The sequence below is a fragment of the Oncorhynchus clarkii genome, chromosome 14 (genome assembly GCF_045791955.1).
Source record: "Oncorhynchus clarkii lewisi isolate Uvic-CL-2024 chromosome 14, UVic_Ocla_1.0, whole genome shotgun sequence".
Lineage (NCBI taxonomy): Eukaryota > Metazoa > Chordata > Actinopteri > Salmoniformes > Salmonidae > Oncorhynchus > Oncorhynchus clarkii.
Window position 1 is genome coordinate 16120329 of NC_092160.1, and position 20080 is coordinate 16140408.

Consider the following 20080-nt stretch of genomic DNA (forward strand, 5'->3'; position numbering starts at 1 on the left):
AATGATATATGGCACTAAATACCGGGAAATTCTTGAGGGAAACCTGTTTCAGTCGTCCAAAGATTTGAGACTGGAAAGGAGGTTAACCTTCCAGCAGGACCATGACCCTAAGCATACTGCTAAAGCAACACTTGAGTGGTTTAGGGGAAACATTTAAATGTCTTGGAATGGCCTAGTCAAAGCCCAGACCGCAATCCAATTGAGAATCTGTGGTATGACTTAAAGATTGCTGTACACCAGCGGAACCCATCCAACTTGAAGGATCTGGAGCAGTTTTGCCTTGAAGAATGGGCAAAAATCCCAGTGGCTAGAGCTTCAAGTTCATCCAAGCTTATAGACATGCGCTAAGAGACTTGCAGCTGTAATTGCTGCAAAAGGTGGCTCTACAAAGTATTGACTTTGTTAGGGGTGAATAGTTATGCACACTCAAGTTTTCAGTTTTTTTGTCTTATTTATTGTTTGCTTCACAATAAAACATATATCATCAAAGTGGTAGGCATGTTGTGTAAATCAAATGATACACACCCCAAACAAATCTATTATATTTCCAGGTTGTAAGGCAACGAAATAGGGAAGATGCCAAGGGGGGTGAATACTTTCGCAAGCCACTGTAAACGTTAAAGATCAAGTAAGCTATACATGTTCACTGCAGAGCACAGATGCGCTGGATAGTAACGATGGTTAAGCAGAGGTATTACACCCCCTATTGAAATTCCAGGAGAGTTCCTCCTAAGCCTCAGACAATCACAGACAAGCTCCTGTTGAATAATTGAACTACTTGACTCGCCGACTGTTCTCATTCAGTGTCTCCCACTCACTTCCTCTTTCTCTGTCTTCATGGTTTCACTCCAGACCTCCTGGCAGAGATTAAGGGGTGTGTATTAAACAAGCGCTGACAGAACTGACAGACCGACACCTTATGGTGTCCACCAAGACCACCGATCTGATCCAAAACACACCAAAAGAGCTTTGTTTCCATGCTGACAGGTTTTTGACAGGGCAAGATGTTTCTCGCAATCACACACACACAACTCCTCCCTCCACCAATCCACCCGCCCCACCACACACAGAGCTCACTGTCTGAGCCAGTGTGATATATAAGCCCTATTTTTTCCTTTCAGTATGGATGGGAGCCATCATGTGGCCAGTGGACAGAGCTGGGCATAAAGTCTCCCCATGAAGGTCCCCTGTCATCCATTATTCGATCATCAGCAAAGCCCAGGGCCCGGGGATTTTACAGTATTGCAAGCTCAATGATTTATAATTCACAGCTGTGCTGGCAACCAAGGGTAGGAATTACACATGTTGACAATAGCCGCCATGATTGTACTAGAGGAAGTAAAGGTCATCATTTAGATGCCGTGACAAGAGGGGGACATTAGTGTCTTGTGTGCATCCAATTCCACTAGAGGAAAGGTGCATCCATTGTGTTGTAGACATGTTCGTTTAATCTTTGTCAACTGTAAGGAAGTGTCTGTTTGTTAATTTGATTCAGCATACTGTTCTATCCCCATTTAGCACAGCAGTGTGTATATGTACAGTATGTACTATATGTATGTACTCTGACAACACATTTCCTGTACACCATATGTATTATATATATATATATTATATTGTTTATCTTATTCTCACAAGCCTGTTGGGTGTTTCAGTTGTTCAAGAATAGGGATTGGATCTGTCCATCAAGATCCCTGAACCCCCCAACCACACACACACACACACACACTAAGCATTCATTGTGAGACTCTTGATATGTGGCTGACTTGTCATATAACAACCCACCAGCGAACCGGCTGCTGCTATAGCACAGGATTACTTCTTCCAGCAGAACACCCATCTCTTTGAACGACGAAAACACCTCTTGAGAGAGCTACCACTTGACAATAAAACCTCCAGCATCTGTCTGAATAGGAGAGATGGGGAGCTTTCTTGGTTAAGCATGTTTCTCGGTACAGCAGTATCACAGTGGCACGGGGCTAATGATTCCCTCACCCCACTGACAGCTAGACTCAGATTAAATGAAAAAAAAAGAAGGGAAATCTGCAAGAGCTTAAAAGAGCAAGTGACACAGCACTCCCTTTCCATTTTCATCCTCAGTTCACGCTACAGACTGAAAATTAGAGTGGAGGTGGGAGAAGACAGTGCCATGCTGCATATCAAGAAACTAAAATGAATGCAAATAAAACAAGTATTTAATGTCAATGTCGAGGTAATTTGGGGTGCAAATATACTATATGTCTTCATTATTTACTGACTCATTAACAAACTGCACGGGAAACTATGTAGTACCAGAGGTGAAACGTTTTGATTTCATAACATACTGTAGGTATGGAAACATTTACATGAATTGAATGCATAGTGCCGACAAAAAGTATTTGCCCCTTTCTAATTTTCTCTACTTTTGCATATTTTGAATACTGAATGTTCTTCAACCCAAACCTAATATTAACTAAATGGAACCTGAGTAAACAAATAATAACAATTACATACTTATTTCATAAACAAAGTTATGCAACACCCAATGACCCTGTGTGAAAAAAATAAATGCCCCGTTACACTCTAACTGGTTGTGCCACCTTTAGCTGCAATGACTGCAAACAAACATGACCTGTAGTTGTTGATCAGTCTCTCATGTCACTGTGGAGTAATTCTGGCCTACTGTTCCCTGCAGAACTATTGTAACTCAGCGAAATATGTGGGATCTAAAGCATGAACTGCTCTTTTCAAGTCCTGCCACAACATGTTTATTCGGGATTAGGTGTGTATTTTCGGTGTGCATGTTAGGGCAGGCTAAAATGTATACAATCCAAGTCTGACCTGAAGAAAGCTCTGTCTTTATTTATGCACCGTAGAAAGAAGGTGGTGTAAGTTGGGTGTCTGTGTGTATGCGAGCCTGAAAGTTACATGAGTACCAATCATAATTTCTATGGTGAACCAGCGATACAACAACCTAATGCCCCCTAGAACTTTGAGGCAGGATCTTATCTCAAACTCCTCAAAGGGGTCTCTCTCTCTCTCTCCTCTTCCCTCTCTCTATGGGCTCTCTCCTCTTCCTTCTCTCTAAGTGCTCTCTCGGTGCTCTCTCATTCTTGACTGCTGGTATGAGGTTCTTACTGTGCAATGCAGTGTTTTGTTTTCACCAGGCATAACGGGACCCATTTTATCCAAAAAGTTACACTTTGAATCATCTGTACATAGAACACAATTCCAAGCATGTTGATGATCATCCAGATGCTTTTTTTTGGAAAACTTGAGTCAACTTTTTGGATGACATGGGTCCCATTATGCCTGCCAAAAACCAAACACTGCATTGCACAGTAAGAACCGCAAACCAGCAGTCAAGCATGATGGTGATAGTGTGATGGTTTGGGGACCGCAGGACGGGACTGCCGAGTGCTGAAGAGAGTAGCGAGTAAAAATAGTCTGAAACACTCACTACCGAGTTCCAAACCGCCTTTGGAAGCAACGTCAGCAACTGTTAGTCCGAAAACCTTAATAAAATGGGTTTCCATGGCAAAGCAGCAGCACACAAGCCTAAGATCACCATGCACAATGCCAAGCATCGGATGGAGTGGAATAAATCTCGCCGCCATGGGACTTTGGAGCAGTGGAAATGCGTTATCTGGAGTGATGAATCACACTTCACCATCTGGCAGTCAGTGCAGGAGAACTCTACCTGAATGGAAGCAAGTACCCACAGCAATATTCCAATATCTAGTGGAAAGGCTTCCCAGAAGAGTGGAGGCTGTTGTAGCAGCAAAGAGGGGACCAATTCCATATTAATGCCCATGATGTTCGACAAGCAGGTGTCCACATACTTTTGGCCTTGTAGTGCATTTTCGGTGTACATATTAAGACAGGCAAAATTGTATACAATCCAAGTCTGACCTGAAGAAAGTCCCCTCTTTGTTTATGCACCGTAGAAAGAAGGTGGGGTAAGTTGTGTGTCTGTGTGTAATGTGCATGAAAGTTACATGACTACCAATCATCATTTCTATGGTGAACCAGCGATACAACAACCTAATGCCCCCTAGAGCTTTGAGGCAGGATCTTATCTATAAACTCCTCAAAGACCTGGGGGCTCTCTCTCTTCTCTTCCCTCTCTCTAGGTGCTCTCTCTCTCCTCTTCCCTCTCTCTATGGGCTCTCGCTCTCCTCGTCCCTCTCTCTAGGGGCTCTCTCTCTCCTCTTCCTTCTCTCTAAGGGCTCTCGCTCTCCTCGTACCTCTCTCTAAGGATTCTCTCTCTCTCCTCGTCACTCTCTCTATGGTCTTTCTCTCTCTCTCTCTCTCTCTCTCTCTCTCTCTCTTGTCACTCTCTCTAGGGTCTCTCTCTCTCTCTCTCTCTCCTCGTCCCTCTCTCTAAGGGCTCTAGCTCTCCTTGTTTCTCTCTCTAAGGGCTCTCTCTCTCCTCTTCGCTCTCTCTAGGGGCTCTCTCTCTCTCCTCGCACCTCTCTCTAAGGGTTCTCTCTCTCCTATTCTCTCTCTCTAAGGACTCTCTCTCTCCTCTTCCCTCTCTCTAGGGTCTCTCTCTCCTCTTCCCTCTCTATGGTCTCTCTCTCTCTCCTCGCCCCTCTCTCTATGGTCTCTCTCTCTCTCCTCGTCCCTCTTCTCACGGGCTCTCTCTCTCTCTCTCACTCTTCCCTCTCTCACAGAAAGAAAGCATGTGGCTCTTCAAGGAGTAATTTCCACATGGTGGATAAAACCCTTGAATGGGACATAACCTAGCAGCTGTAGTGGAGCTGGTGGAGAGTTTCAAGTTCCTCTGTGTCCACATCACTAAGGAATTAATGTGCTCCACACACATGCACACAGTTGTGAAGTGAGCATGACAGCGCCTTTCCCCCTCAGGAGGTTGAAAAGATTTGGCATGGGCCCTCAGATACTCAACAAGTTATACAGCTGCACCATTGAGAGCATCTTGATTGGCTGCACCTCCTACTGCAAGGCACTGCAAGGCACCCAACCACAAGGCAGTGAGTACGGCCCAGTACATCACTGGGTCAGAGCTCCTTGCCATCCAAGACCTTTATTCCAGGCGATGTCAAAGGAAGGCCCTAAAAAATGTCAGCCACCAGCCACCCAAGTCATAGACTGTTCTCTCTGCTAACGCATGGCAAGCGGTACCGGAGCACCAAGTCTGGAACCAACAGGACCCTGAACAGCTTCTACCCCCAAGTCATAAAACTGCTTACCAAAACTGCTAAATAGCTAATCAAATGCCTACACGGACTACCTGCATTTACCCTTTTTTTCACTAACTCCCTTGCTCTGACTCTATATATGCACCCACACGCACACGCACACGCACGCACACACACACACACACACACAAACTGACACCCCAACACACGTATACACACTACTTAGGCCCACACACACATAACATGCACACATGCATAGTGGCACAACACACACTCACACACACACACACTGCTGCTGCCACAGCTGAGTCTATTATCTATCCTGTTGCCTAGTCACTTTACCCCTATCTAGATGTACATAGCTACCTCAATTACCTCGTACCCCTGCACATCAACTCAGTAATGGTACTCCCTGTATATAACCATGGTATTACCTTGTAACCCTTCACATAGTACCTGCCTGTGTATAACCACATCCACTCAGTACTGGGTACTCCCCCTGTCCACTCAGTAGCCATGGTATTATTCATTATTCACTGTGTATTTTTTACTCATGTCACAATTTCGACTTTATCTTTTTTATCCTTAACTCTGAATTGTTGGAAAAGGACCCGTAAGTAAGTATTTCACTGTTAATCTACACCTGTTGTTTACGAAGCACGTGACAAATAGCATTTTACTTTATTTCATGAGCCAAGACATAAGGATACAGTCATTTTGCAACCCAAGCGTCAGCGTCAGCATCTACGTGTAGAGAGTCTTCAAGGCATGCAGAAACCCCACATTCCGTTTCCACAACTCATTGTTAAAGCAGACACAAATGCACGACTTGGTCTACTGCTCTGACAGTACAGGCCTGAAGGGACTGAGGATCAATGGCTTGAACTAATAAGACCAGACCCAATGTCCTAATGTTCTGTTATTCTTTCGAGTTGGTCTTTTCTTATTTGTCCATGTCCAATAATTGGATTTGTGTCTGAATAGTCAAAATGATCATGCAAAATGTCTGTGCAAATTTGAAAAGCCTTTCTTCGTTTAACAAAAGGGAAACATTGGACTCTAGAATCAAGTTTACAAGTCAGGATTAGACCTTTGCTAATACTCACCCACTCAACTCTAATCCACTATGCTGACTAAGTCAACATCCTTTACCAGGACACAAATTACTCCATAACAGGCTTACCAGGACAACATTGCTAACCAGCACAACATGGCTTATTAGGACAACAAATGCTGCAAGGACTGATATTACACTGGCTCCCCACACACAGCACTTTTGTAACCGTCTAAAGAGCAAAGTGGTCAATACTCTAAATACCGACCTGGCTTCATTGCTGAATAACTGGGGCAGAGAGAAAGAAGGGGGAGGTGGCAAAGTCGTCGTGAGGACACCTCAAAGTGGCTGATGAAGGCAAAACACACAATCGATGGCCCTGCCATTGCTCCCTTATCATTCTTATCAGGTTTTACAATATAGGCAGGTTATTTCAGTTTAGAAATACAGCTGAAGTCGGAAGTGTACATACAATTAGGTTGAAGTCATTAAAACTCATTTTTCAACCACTCCATAAATGTCTTGTTAACAAACTATAGTTTTGGCAAGTCGGTTAGGACATCTGCTTTGTGCATGACACAAGTCATTTTTCCAACAATTGTTTACAGACAGATTATTTCACTTATAATTCAGTGTATCACAATTCCAGTGGGTCAGAAGTTTACATACAGTTGACTGTGCCTTTAAACAGCTTGGAAAATTCCCAAAAATGATGTCATGGCTTTGGAAGCTTCTGATAGGCTAATTGACATTATTTGAGTCAATTTGAGGTGTACCTGTGGATGTATTTTAAGGCCTCCCTTCAAACTCAGTGCCTCTTTGCTTGACATCATGGGAAAATCAAAAGAAATCAGCCAAGACCTCTGAAAAAAAATTGTAGACCTCCACAAGTCTGGGACATCATTGGGAGCAATTTCCAAACACCTGAAGGTACCACGTTCATCTCTACAAACAATAGTACGCAAGTATAAACACCACAGGACCACGCAGCCGTCATAACTCTCAGGAAGGAGACACGTTCTTTCTCCTAGAGATTAACGTACTTTGGTGCGAAAAGTGCAAATCAATCCCAGAACAACAGCAAAGGATGTGAAGATGCTGGAGGAAACTGGTACAAAGTATCTATATCCACAGTAAAACGAGTCCTATATCAACATAACCTTAAAGGCCACTCAGCAAAGAAGAAACCACTACACAAAACTGCTAAAAAAAAAGCCAGACTACGGTTGCAACTGCCCATGGGGACAAAGATCGTACTTTTTCTAGAAATGTCCTCTGGTCTGATGAAACAAAAATAGAACTGTTTGGCCATAATGACCATCGCTAAGTTGGAGTAAAAAGGGTGATGCTTGCAAGCCGAAGAACACCATCCCAACCGTGAAGCACGGGGGTTGCAGCATCATGTTGTGGGGGTGCTTTTCTGCAGGAGGGACTTGTGCACTTCACAAAATGGATGGCATCATGAGGCATGAGGAAAATAATGTGGATATATTGAAGCAACATCTCAAGACATCAGGAAGTTAAAACTTGGTTGCAAATGGGTCTTCCAAATGGACAATGACCCCAAGCATACTTCCAAAGTTCTGGCAAAATGGCTTAAGGACAACAAGTCAAGGTATTGGAGTGGCCATTACAAAGCCCTGACCTCAATCCCATAGAAAATTTGTGGGCAGAACTGAAAAGGTGTTTGTGCGAGCAAGGAGGCCTACAAACCTGACTCAGTTACACCAGCTCTGTCAGGAGGAATGGACCAAAATGCACCCAACTTACTGTGGGAAGCTTGTGGAAGGCTACCTGAAATGTTTGACCCAAGTTATACAATTTAAAGGCAATGCTACCAAATACTAATTGAGTGTATGTAAACTTCTGACCCACTGGGAATGTGATGAATTAAATAATAGCTGAAATAAATAATTCTCTACTATTTTTCTGACATTTCACGTTCTTAAAATAAAGTGGTGATCCTAACTGACCTAAGACAGGGAATTTTTACTGCGATTTAATGTCAGGTTTTGTGACAAATTGAGTTTAAATGTATTTGGCTAAGGTGTATGTAAACTTCCGACTTGAACTGAATTTAATTAGATGGAAGTGAAATTTCAGTAGTCAAACCATGCAGTAGAAATGGGATCCATGCTGGGATGTTTGGTGCTAAAATGTCTTAATGACATTTAGGATACAAACTGTGCCTTTTATAGACCTTTTAAACTGTCAAAACAATAACATGTTCTGCAGCAATGGATGTTCCCCAGTAAACATCCGGTGCTGCAGCACGCCATAATTGCTAACTATCTAGTTAGTTGGCTAGCTAACACAAAATTATAAATTCGTACTTCTTGATCCGACACAAAAATGTAACATTAATTATATACACACATTGACATGTTTGCTACCAGATCCACTCAACAAAATCATCAGACAAGATACATTTCTCTCACGACAGCCAACAATATAAATAAACTACATTTTTCTAGCATACGAGTGCAGTGTTTGACGGCCACATTTCATACATCAAAGTTAGCTAGCAGCAGTAATTACCCCACTATCAACCACTCTCTCCCCCCTCACTTTTTTGCTCACTTATTTTCTATTAAGACACATACCGTAGTTTTAATAAACTTGTTGCTTGTGCTAGGCATGTATAATCGTTCTCACATTATGAGACTAAGCCAGTGGTTTGTTTGCATGTAGTAAAACAAATACTAGCGCTGACACCATGTGGTGATAATGTTGAACTGCATATTAAATACACCAGGATGATACATCACATGAAGCAAACAAATTGCAACTATTTCAAGCAACATGTATTTTGAAATGAAATCAAATTAACCTTAATATTACTTTCTACACCCTCTTCACAGTGATATTTGCTAATAATGTCTCTCTCCTGAACATGTCATCTTTAAGACCTACTTTCATTACAAGGGTAGGGCTTGCTCTAATCCATTTCATGATGGCATGTCCAGTAGCTGTAGAAGTCAAATCTGGTAGCCTTTAATTTGGTTACCCTCATTAATTGTCTAATGAAAAAAAACACACACACACTGATCTTGCCCATATCAATCCAGACATTTATTTTTATGAGCAAATTATTAACACAGACAACTTCTCAGATGTGTGAGTGCTTTTCCTACTTCTAATAGTGTCATTTCAAATGCAGAAAACGTCTCTGTAAAATGTAAACAATGTGTGAGGATTTGAGAATCCTGTTTCAGCATACAAATGACAAGCCACGTACGTGTACAAGTGCCAATACTAATCCCATCATTTGTCTGCATTGGACGTGCCCATGAGGCCAATACTAATCCCATCATATGTCTGCATTGGACGTGCCCACGAGGTCAATACTAATTCCATCATATGTCGGCATTGGACGTGCCCATAAGGCCAATACTAATCCCATCATATGTCTGCATTGGGCGTGCCCACGAGGCCAATACTAATCCCATCATTTGTCTGCATTGGACGTGCCCACGACGCAAATACTAATCCCATCATATGTCTGCATTGGACGTGCCCACGAGGCAAACACTAATCCCATCATATGTCTGCATTGGACGTGCACATGAGGCCAATACTAATCCCATCATTTGTCTGCATTGGACGTGCCCAAGAAGCCAATACTAATCCCATAATTTGTCTGCATTGGACGTGCCCACGAGGCAAACACTAACCCATCATATGTCTGCATTGGACTTGCCCATCATATGTCTGCATTGGACTTGCCCATGAGGCCAATACTAATCCCATCATATGTCTGCATTGGACGTGCCCACGAGGCCAATACTAATCCCATCATATGTCTGCATTTGACGTGCCCATGAGGCCAATACTAATCCCATCATATGTCTGCATTGGACGTGCCCACGAGGCAAACACTAATCCCATGATATTTCTGCATTGGGAATGCATGCCAAAAAATAATCTCACATCCACTGTAACCAAAAGAGTAGACCACGTATAGTGGTGGCAAGAGAAAAATCCCCTGGAGATTGACCACAGTGAAGGGTAATTTTTACATTGGCTGCAAAGTGGCTATGTAATGTATGAGTTCCATCCCTGTATGGCTGACCAGGCCAGGACACAAACCCTAATCAAATTACACGTGTAGCTAGCATGCCAACAACTGGAGGAGGACAGTGAGTGTAGCAGAATTAAGCAAAATCGCAGGAGGAGATCCTCCAGAGCCGAGATGCTTACAGTATAAAAAAATATATACATTCATGATAGACAGGTGGAGACACTAGGGGGAACGACATCACATCACAGGGCTAGTAGAACTCAACTGCAGCTCACCTCTGCTACAGTCACACCGTTTTCACCTCTTCCTATGCCCCCGACAGTATAACTCAGCCACCGACTGTGATCAGAGTCAATGTAGCAGAATTAAATACCCACAAAATTAATAATGTGGGTGCAAGATTGATTCAGTTGACACAATCTGCTTTGCTGGCTGCTGATATTAATGAGGAGGTCAGTGAGTGTAGCAGAGGGGTGAGTGTGTTGAGGTTGATGTGGAGAAGGAGGAGATCAGTGAGTGAGTGTAGCAGAGGGGTGAGTGTGTTGTGGTTGATGTGGAGAAGGAGGAGGTCAGTGAGTGTAGCAGTGGGATGACTGGGTAGCACATGTGAGCTAGTTCACAGGTGAGTGCTATTCTCTTGAGAGCTGAGACCTAAAGAACTGTTATCATAGCCCAACTAAGATCATGTTTTGGAATGATAATGAATGGTGCTTTGTGGGTATGAAGTGCTGTTGTGGACAGGGGATCCTAGGTCGGCCATACAGGGATTGTTACACCCACACCAATGATCAAAGACACCAGAGAGTGAGTGATAACCAAATAAAACAGACACACATGAGATGATTGAATAGTTAAATGATGTGTCTAATACAAAAAATAAACAGAATGTCAGTGTTGGGCTGGAACAGAAACCTGCAAGCCAAGTAGCTCAATCTCTAGGAGCAAGATTGGCCATACATGTTCTGGGTATATGCATGGTTACTTTTAACATAATTTTTGTGGTCCTACTACCAATTCTAACAGTAAACCAGTACCATATATAACCCGTTGGCAATATGAACTGCAGTCTCTCCAGGACTAGGGACTTTCTTTGGGACCTTCACAGGTCTCTGTATCTGAGATGAGTGTAAACAGAAATTAGACCAGGACTTTCTTCATTATTCTCAAGTGATATAACATTTTATATTTCGTTGCAATTGAGTTTTGTCATTGTCATAGTTCTCTCTTTGGTACGGGACATCTGTTAATTAGCTAGTTAGCTTAGCAACTTGCTAGGTAGCTGACATGCTTTTAGCTGACCAAGCTAACGTTTGTGTAATTCAAAAAACTAACATTTGATGGCTGTCGATCCTATTTAAATATAGCTAGCCAGCTACCTGACATTACCTAGAGTAGATGGTTAACTTGATAAAAAACGTACCCCTTCTGCTACACATCATCCTCTTTCACCTCCATTTAAAATATTCCCAGGACGTAAAGACTATCCCATCCATGAATACTAAGGTCAAAAATGTTCATTTTGACCTTGAGAAAACAACTAGACTTAGTTAGCTTAGCTAGCTAGCTGTTTACAGCCATGACGGAACAGTTGTTGTGTATAAATGCACCGGAAGTTCTTTGGAGTTCCAGAGTTCACTTTCGCTCCTCCTAAAAAATATGTTAAAAAGGTCTATAAGTGGAAGGTCTCATAACTTTCAATTCCTCTATGTTTGAAATTCTATTCTACAACAAAAAAGCACATTGAATCTCAAATTTGTTCTAAATTCACATATTTGTTGCACCAGTCAATCCCCTCCAACATAACTGCAGCTGATGGCATATTATAATAATCTTTGATGTTTTCAAAGCCAAATGTTACCCTCTCTCTGTTCTCCTTCTGCAAACATAATAGTGCTTAAGTAAACGTGCTGTCAGGATGGCATTTCAGTGCTATTGTTGGAATTCAATATGTGTGAGAAGCCAAGCTGTGGCAGACTGATAGTGTCACAACACCTTACTGTGGCCTCCCACGCCTTGTGATGGCATGCTGGGCTTGTGTGGAGCCTGAGAAGACCTGGACAGATATTAAAGGCATCAAACCTCAGTTCAAGGTCAAACCTGGGGTGCCTTCACTTAAGTCAGACAGACAACCTGAGGTAATTGGATCTTCTGTTTTTCATGGATTGAGGCCAACAGATGTCTATTCTCCCCCTTTCCATCACAACTGCCATTTGGCACAAAGTCCTCTCACCCTGCTCTCACCCCTCTGACTCTTACTAAAGCTTCATGTCGACACAAGCAGGAGAAGCAAAGGGGATTTTGCTGGAGGTGGCCCTCAGACTCTAGTCCCCACAGCTCACTCAAAGGTCACGCTCGAAAGTGACATAGGTGGCAAGGTCAGTGTCAATGGAAGTCGTCCGTGATCTGTCCTCAAACCTCAACCTCTCCCTGTGTGCTCTTCCAAGATGGATTTGCGCTGCCACCAGCGGTCACTCTGCCACCCACCACAGAAGCAGGGAACAGAGGATGCGGCCACGCCATGCCCTCACTGGCGACATTGTGCAGTGCGACAAGGGCACTGTGCTGGGTTCATGCACTGAATAGTAAAAAGTTTCCTTTTGATTGTTATTTTTGGTGGAAGAACTGCAAACCCCCACTACCTTTAGCAGCACTGGTGCTACAAGCGGGCCACATTTAAGAGAACTAGAGATGCTCCATTTCACAAACCAATGTTTGGCTGACTTTGATGGGATTCAATGAGTCGGAGGGTAATTGGGAGGAGCGGTGTCCATGATGATGGGAGTTTTACAATGCTGATGAGTAAACATATTCCATAAATGGCCCAGCTGTTGTAGTGTATGGTGTTTCGTTTTATCAGGAAAATAGGGAGGGGGGGGGGGCCTTAACAGCTTCTACCCCAAAGCCATAAGACTGCTGAACAATTAATCAAATGGCCAACAGATTGTTTACATGTACAATCATTTGTTTTTTTACACTGCTGCTACTCACTCCCTGTTATCTATTCATAGTCACTTCACCCCTATCTACATGTACAAATTACCTTGACTAAACTGTACCCCCGTTCATTGACTCAGTACCGGTACTGTCATGCCCTGACCTGAGAGAGCCTTTTATGTCTCTATTTTGTTTTGGTCAGGGTGTGATTTGGGTGGGCATTCTATGTTTTGTTTTCTGTTTCTTTATGTATATGTTCTGGCCGGGTATGGTTCTCAATCAGGGACAGCTGTCTATTGTTGTCTCTGATTGGGAATCATACTTAGGTAGCCCTTTTTCCCTCGTTCAGTGTGGGTAGTTATCTTTGTTAGTGATACTTAGCCCTGTAAGCTTCACGGTTGTTTTGCGTTTCTTGTTTGTTGGCTACATAAAAAAAAGAGAAATGTACGCTCACCACGCTGCACTTTGGTCCTCTTCCAACGACAACCGTGACAGAACTACCCACCACCAAAAGACCAAGCAGCGTGCGCCAACCTGAAGGACGAGCTGGACCAGGGAGGAGAGAATGGCAGGGGACAACACCCGGTCACGGAAGCCCGAGAAGCAGCTCCAAAAAAATGTTTTGGGTGGGGGCACACTGGAAGATTGTCGGAGTTTAGACCTGAGCCAACTCCCCGTGCTTACCGTGGGGAGCATGTGGTTGGTCGGGCACCGTGTTATGGGGTGATGCGCACAGTGTCCCGAGTGAGCGTCCACCGTCCTGCATTTGCCGGGTGGAAGTGGGCATCCAGCCAGAACAGGTTGTGCCAGCTCTGCGCTCGAGACCGCCAGTGCGCCTTCACGGCCCAGTGTATCCGATGCCCGCCCCACGCACCAAGCTTCCTGTATGTCTCTCCAGCCCGGTGAGTCCTGTGCCTGCTTTAAGGACCAGGCCTCCTGTGTGTCTCCCCAGCCTGGTGAGTCCTGTGCCTGCGCCCAGAACGAAGACTCCAGTGATGATCCTTGGCAAGAAACCTCCAGTCATGATCCATGGCAAGAAGCCTCCAGTGATGATCCATGGCACAAAGCCAGCAGTAATGATCCATGGCATGAAGCCTCCAGTGATGATCCATGGCACGAATCCTCCAGTGATGATCCATGGCACGAAGCCTCCAGTGATGATCCATGTCCATGGCACGAAGCCTCCATTGATGATCCATGTCCATGGCACGGAGCCTCCAGTGATGATCCATGGCACGGAGCCTCCAGTGATGATCCATGGCACGGAGCCTCCAGTGATGATCCATGGCACAAAGCCTCCAGTGATGATCCATGGCACGAAGCCTCCAGTGATGATCCATGGCACGAAGCCTCCAGTGATGATCCATGGCACGAAGCCTCAAGTGATGATCCATGGCAAGAAGCCTCCAGTGATGATCCATGGCACAAAGCCTCCAACGAGGAGGCCAGCGTCGGCCTCCAGTCCGGAGCCTCCAGCGACGGTCTCCAGTCTGGGAACCCAGCGACGGTCTCCAGTCCGGGGCCCGCGGCGAGGGTGCCCACACCAGAGGTCCTACCAAAGTGGGATGAGGCAGAGTTGGAGTAGGGTCTATGTCCCGCACCAGAGCCGCCACCGCGAATAGATGCCCCCCCGGACACTGCCCTGTTGGTTCAGGTTTTGCGGCCGGAGTCCGCACCTTTGGGGGGGAGGTACTGTCACGCCCAGACCTAGGAGATTATTTTTATGTGTCTATTTTGGTTTGGTCAGGGTGTGATTTGGGTGGACATTCTATGTTTTGTTTTCTATGTTTCTTTATTTCTATGTTTTGGCCGGGTATTGTTCTCAATCAGGGACAGCTGTCTATCGTTGTATCTGATTGGGAATCATACTTAGGTAGCCCTTTTTCCCTCCTTCAGTGTGGGTAGTTATCTTTGTTAGTGGCACTTAGCCCTGTAAGCTTCACGGTTGTTTTGCGTTTCTAGTTTTGTTGGCGTCATTTTAAATAAAAAGAGAAATGTACGCTTGCCACGCTGCACTTTGGTCCTCTTCCAACGACACCTGTGACAGGTACCCCCTGTATATTGCCTCGTTACTGTTATTTTATTATGTTACTTTTTATAATTTTTTGATTTTGTTTGTTTGGTGAATATGTTCTTAACGCTTTCTTGAACTGCACTGTTGGTTAAGCGCTTAAACATTGGTTAATTAAACACGTCACGATAAAGTCTACACGTTTTATTTTATTTTATTTTGATATGTGGAAGCATGTGGCTAAGTAAAGCCTGAAATGTATTTATAATCAGCCTGAAATTGATTTATCAGCGGTGCATCTATCAGCCTGTCAGATATTGAATATTCACCCAAGGAGTCCTTTTAACAAGAAACAGTAGAGGAGAAAGCGTGTTCAAGCCCAAATCAAATTCATTTTTGAAAGCAGATGGAAGATGGTCATTCATGTTTGTGCTAGACATGCCAACAAGACACAGCCTTTGTCTATTTTCATAATGACCTGTTTTATTCTTTCGTCCAGCCACAGTATGACAATGCCATTCAGGTTTCTCACTGTACCCGACAAAGGTCATCGTGTTAAAAAAAACTGAAACCCAATGTTGACAGAACTGCGAGCATTGATTTTCCTATTCCTTAATGGACTGTCTAAAAATATGCCGCTGTGCTCAGGCCACGTCTTCCCTTTCATACAGTTCAACCGCACTACTTCCGACAGAGAAATTATGTGCTTAACCTCCTTTAATGGCGAAATTTTTGCTTCTACAGTCTGGATAATAACATGACGATGCTATTGACATTTTAAGATAGTGGCATTTTAGAATACTACTGTTAATTACCCTGGACTGAAAGAAGATTGTGTAATGTCCACTTAAAGGCTGAGAACCCTATGCATCTTAGAGGCCTGCATAGAGCATGTTCTGGTAGAATTTCTGAGACTAATTCAATTTAAATTTAAATTTCTCCTCTACATCAATGCATAGTTAGCTTCTAATGGCTAGCCAACATTGAATATGACAATCTCTAGAGCGGAAGTGGGCCTTCTTATTCATCACTGAAGGTCTGACAAGTCTCCTTGATGTATGAGTTGTCCATAGCTACTCTACCCATGATACTCCGATCCGTATAAGCACATCTCACACGTCCTGTATTAGCTGGGGTATAAAATATTAATCTTAAGGGGTAAAAATACAATATATTGTCAAATTTTGTTATTCAATATGTTTGGATAATGACAAAACCTTTCAAAATAACCCTCTGCTTCTGTCTGCATACACATGTTGGATAAATTGTGAAGTAATATTGGCTATAAACTAGACTAAACAAATTCCTAATAGAAATATTAGGCATAATTCACAACTAAGCAGAAAATGTGTAATCTGTGTGGGTCCAAAAGGCATGAGATGATTGAAAATGATTTATTATAGTTAGAAGCAGGTATGTCAATCATATTTCAGCCGCCTAGTTACGTGCATGCATACTGATTCAAACCGTAGCTGTAGGCAATAAATCAAAAGCACAGCATTTTTGCCATCAAAGTTGTTTTCTTCTCTAATGTCTACCCCCAGTGAATGTGCTGTCTACAATTCAGAGTAATCACTGGGAAAATAAAAATGCCTTCTATTTGCCTTCCATACTGTGATTCAGTAGATCATACTGTAATTCAGTGGATGCATAATCCAAGTGAAATGGTAGACCAAGTCTCTGACTCCTCCCTCAGCCACCATCAGACAGCACATATTCCTTTTACAAGGGTTGGGCAAACACACTCAAACAAGCATACACAGAAACACACACACACACACACACACACACACACACACACACACACAGACACACACACACTCAAACAAGCATACATACACTCAAACAAGCATACACACACACTCAAACAAGCATACACACACTCAAATAAGCATGCACACACACACACGCACACACACACACACACACACACACACACACACACACACACACACACACACACACACACACACACACACACACACACACACACACACACACACACACACTCAAACAAGCACACTCAAACAAGCATACACACAAACATACACACACAGACATGTACACACAGACGTGTACACACACACTCAGACGCACATATATCTGGACTAAATCGTTTAGCAGATTCAAAATGCTGTGAAAGCAACATCGGTGTTGCTAATCCACAGTGAAAAGCAGTAGAAGGCTGAATGATGTCCAAATCAGATATTCCCTTCACCATGTAACCCCGGATCAGAGTCTGTGCGTCAGTGCGGACACGGTTAACACTCAATAAAACATCAAAGAGGATGAAGCTCACAGCTCTGGACACATACAACTACACACTGAATACACACACACACACACACACACACACACACACACACACACACACACACACACACACACACACACACACACACACACATACACACACACACACACACACACACACACATACATTAAATGCACGTCCGCCATAATGCTCATTAGATTACACCTATATCTGGACCGGACAAATGATAAGATGAAAAGCCAACATTCTCTTTCATGAGTAATTCCAATACCAGAGTTTTGTCACTTTAATCTCTGAACCATTAGGACAGGTACCATCCTATATACATCCACCAGCTAGCTATAAATTACAGATAAGAATTAGCCGGTCCTATTGGTGGAAATTTAGCGATTGTACCTAGGAAACGGTCATCAACTTAATTTCACCCTTTCTGCCCATTCCACCCCCTCTACCCCCCCCTGTCGATGTCTCGCAAGAGGAGACACTTTTTATATTTTCATTTCTAGAGGCGAAGGGATTTATTGGACACCGCTTTGCATATTACATGAGGAGGCTGCGTCATATTCATCCTCCACGGCAGGTGCAGGGCTTGACAGGCACAGGCTATTTATTATTCAATTATTTTAAATATTTCAGGGCAGACAGGATGCACATGCAATCATAAATACTTCAGCCTGTTCCTACAAAGGGGCACTTGTCCGGTGTTGACAGGGAGGTGCTGTAGATTCACTACAACAATGCTGAAGTTATATTTATAAACCCCTATTTTATATCCCTCCATCATCCTATTAATCATTTTTATCCTCATTTACATACAAGGACCTTGAGGAGAGAAAGCACATCCCTATCATCTACATGTTCCATCACCTTATCAGCTTAGCTTGACCAAAGATGAGCATGACAGTAAGACAGGAAAGATGCAGAACTGTTATGTGGGGCATGTAAGACATTTGGGCAGCATTCGAAACAACTAAGACATCTTGTTTGCCGTCTGCTGCGATAAAGGGAAACACAACCGTTAATATGCGGAGTATCTGTGCAGTCGCGACTCAGAGGCAGGTGGTGAACATACAAACGTAATCCCATGTCCCAAAGATATGGCCCCTACAAAGACGAAGACAAACACCAGTGGTAATTATGCCCTTCCATCCAGCATTCCTGCTGGAAGCCACCATGCAAAGACAGAGACCCCAGAGATAAACTGCTTTCCACACCGGCATCTTTTCCTTTCCAACATTCCCCCCCATACCACCCCCTCAATAACCCCCATACCACCCCCTCAACACCCCCCATACCACCCCTCAACAGCCCTCTACCCTCTCATCCATAGATCAAAATATCCCTCCTAGAAAAAAAGCAATCATCTTCCCCCCGTGCATCAGGATACGGCTTGAAGAGAATGAATCGCAGAAAGGCGTTATCGCAACTTTTCACATCCTGTTAGTGCCACTAAACAGTCTGGAGGTTAGTGAAACACATACCTTTCCGTCTGCTTCTTCTCTCTCTTTTCATCTGCTGCTGAGTGTTGCCGTTACCTAATCTGAGCAGTAGCTGGCTGGATGATACACCGGGAGAGTTGAAGATAGGTCCTTACCTTGACATGCCATCCAGGATCCTATAGTCCACAAGATTAGCTGACTGAAGCTGAGAGCTGCTCCTCCCAAAAAGGAAATTATGCTGCCCAAGTCCCCCTGGAACAGGAGCCTCTGAATTAAAAATTCCGTAAAATGTTATTTTTCCTCCTCTGAAGGATGTCCTTCACTGCTGTGTGCTCCTACTTCCTTTATTTCCCAAGTTGTGCTGTATCTTTTCTGTTGTGTCCCCCCTGGTATTCCACCTTATTAAACCCAAACATTGATTGGATCTTCTCCTCCCGCGTTGCAGGCAGGCAGCGATGAAGTGCGAGATCCACAGATGGAGAACACTCCTAGTGCGCACTGGCTCCCCCGAAAGTGACTACAGGCAGTCTGTGCTCTCCACACCTAGAAAACGTGAGCTGTCCTCTGTTCAGCCCAGCATGGGGGGGAGGGGGGGGTCCCCCAGAGTGCAAACTTCGACACCTCTCACCACCCGATAGGAGTTAGTAGTGGATAGCAAACTATTCTTGTAATTTATTTCCCTCGATTTCCTCCTTAAATGTTTTCCCTCTCCAATGTACCTTATTTTGTAGCTCTACTCTCTAGAACGCTGTCTCAGAGACTGGATGCTGAGAAGCGCTGGAATAAAAGCTCCTCTCCCTCTTTCTCTCTCCCCTCCCTCGCTCTCTTTCCCTCCGTCTCTCTCTCACTCACTCACACACTCCCCTTCCTGCCTCACACTGCATCTCCCATCCCCTTGTTTTATCTCCTCTCTCTTTCCTCCCTCTCTCGCTCACTCCCAGGTCTGTTGTCTGACAATTACAGCTTTGGCATTCACAGTCATGTCAGATACAAAGGTTGGCTGCCTGCACTCCTTAGGAATCCTTAGGGATACAAATAATGGTCAGATAAATATGGATAAGAAAATAGAATGAGTAAAGAAACAACATGACAGCGAATGAAGGAATGAGGAACGAGGAAGTGTAAACCTCTGATTACATCATATTTGTTTATTTATTAACTGATAAATAGCCAGCATCCCTTCAGCATGGGGCATTTCCATCTAT

General features: G+C 43.8%; 1 long non-coding RNA gene across 1 annotated transcript in view; it reads right to left on the reverse strand.

Annotated features, from left to right (window-relative positions):
- The window catches only part of LOC139366003 (uncharacterized), a 116871-nt gene extending 97582 nt beyond the window's left edge, over positions 1-19289 (reverse strand). The window contains exon 1 of the long non-coding RNA XR_011626712.1: positions 19031-19289. This is a non-coding gene — a long non-coding RNA (uncharacterized lncRNA). The remainder of the gene's footprint in view (positions 1-19030) is intronic.
- Between the last annotated feature and the right edge of the window lie 791 nt (positions 19290-20080).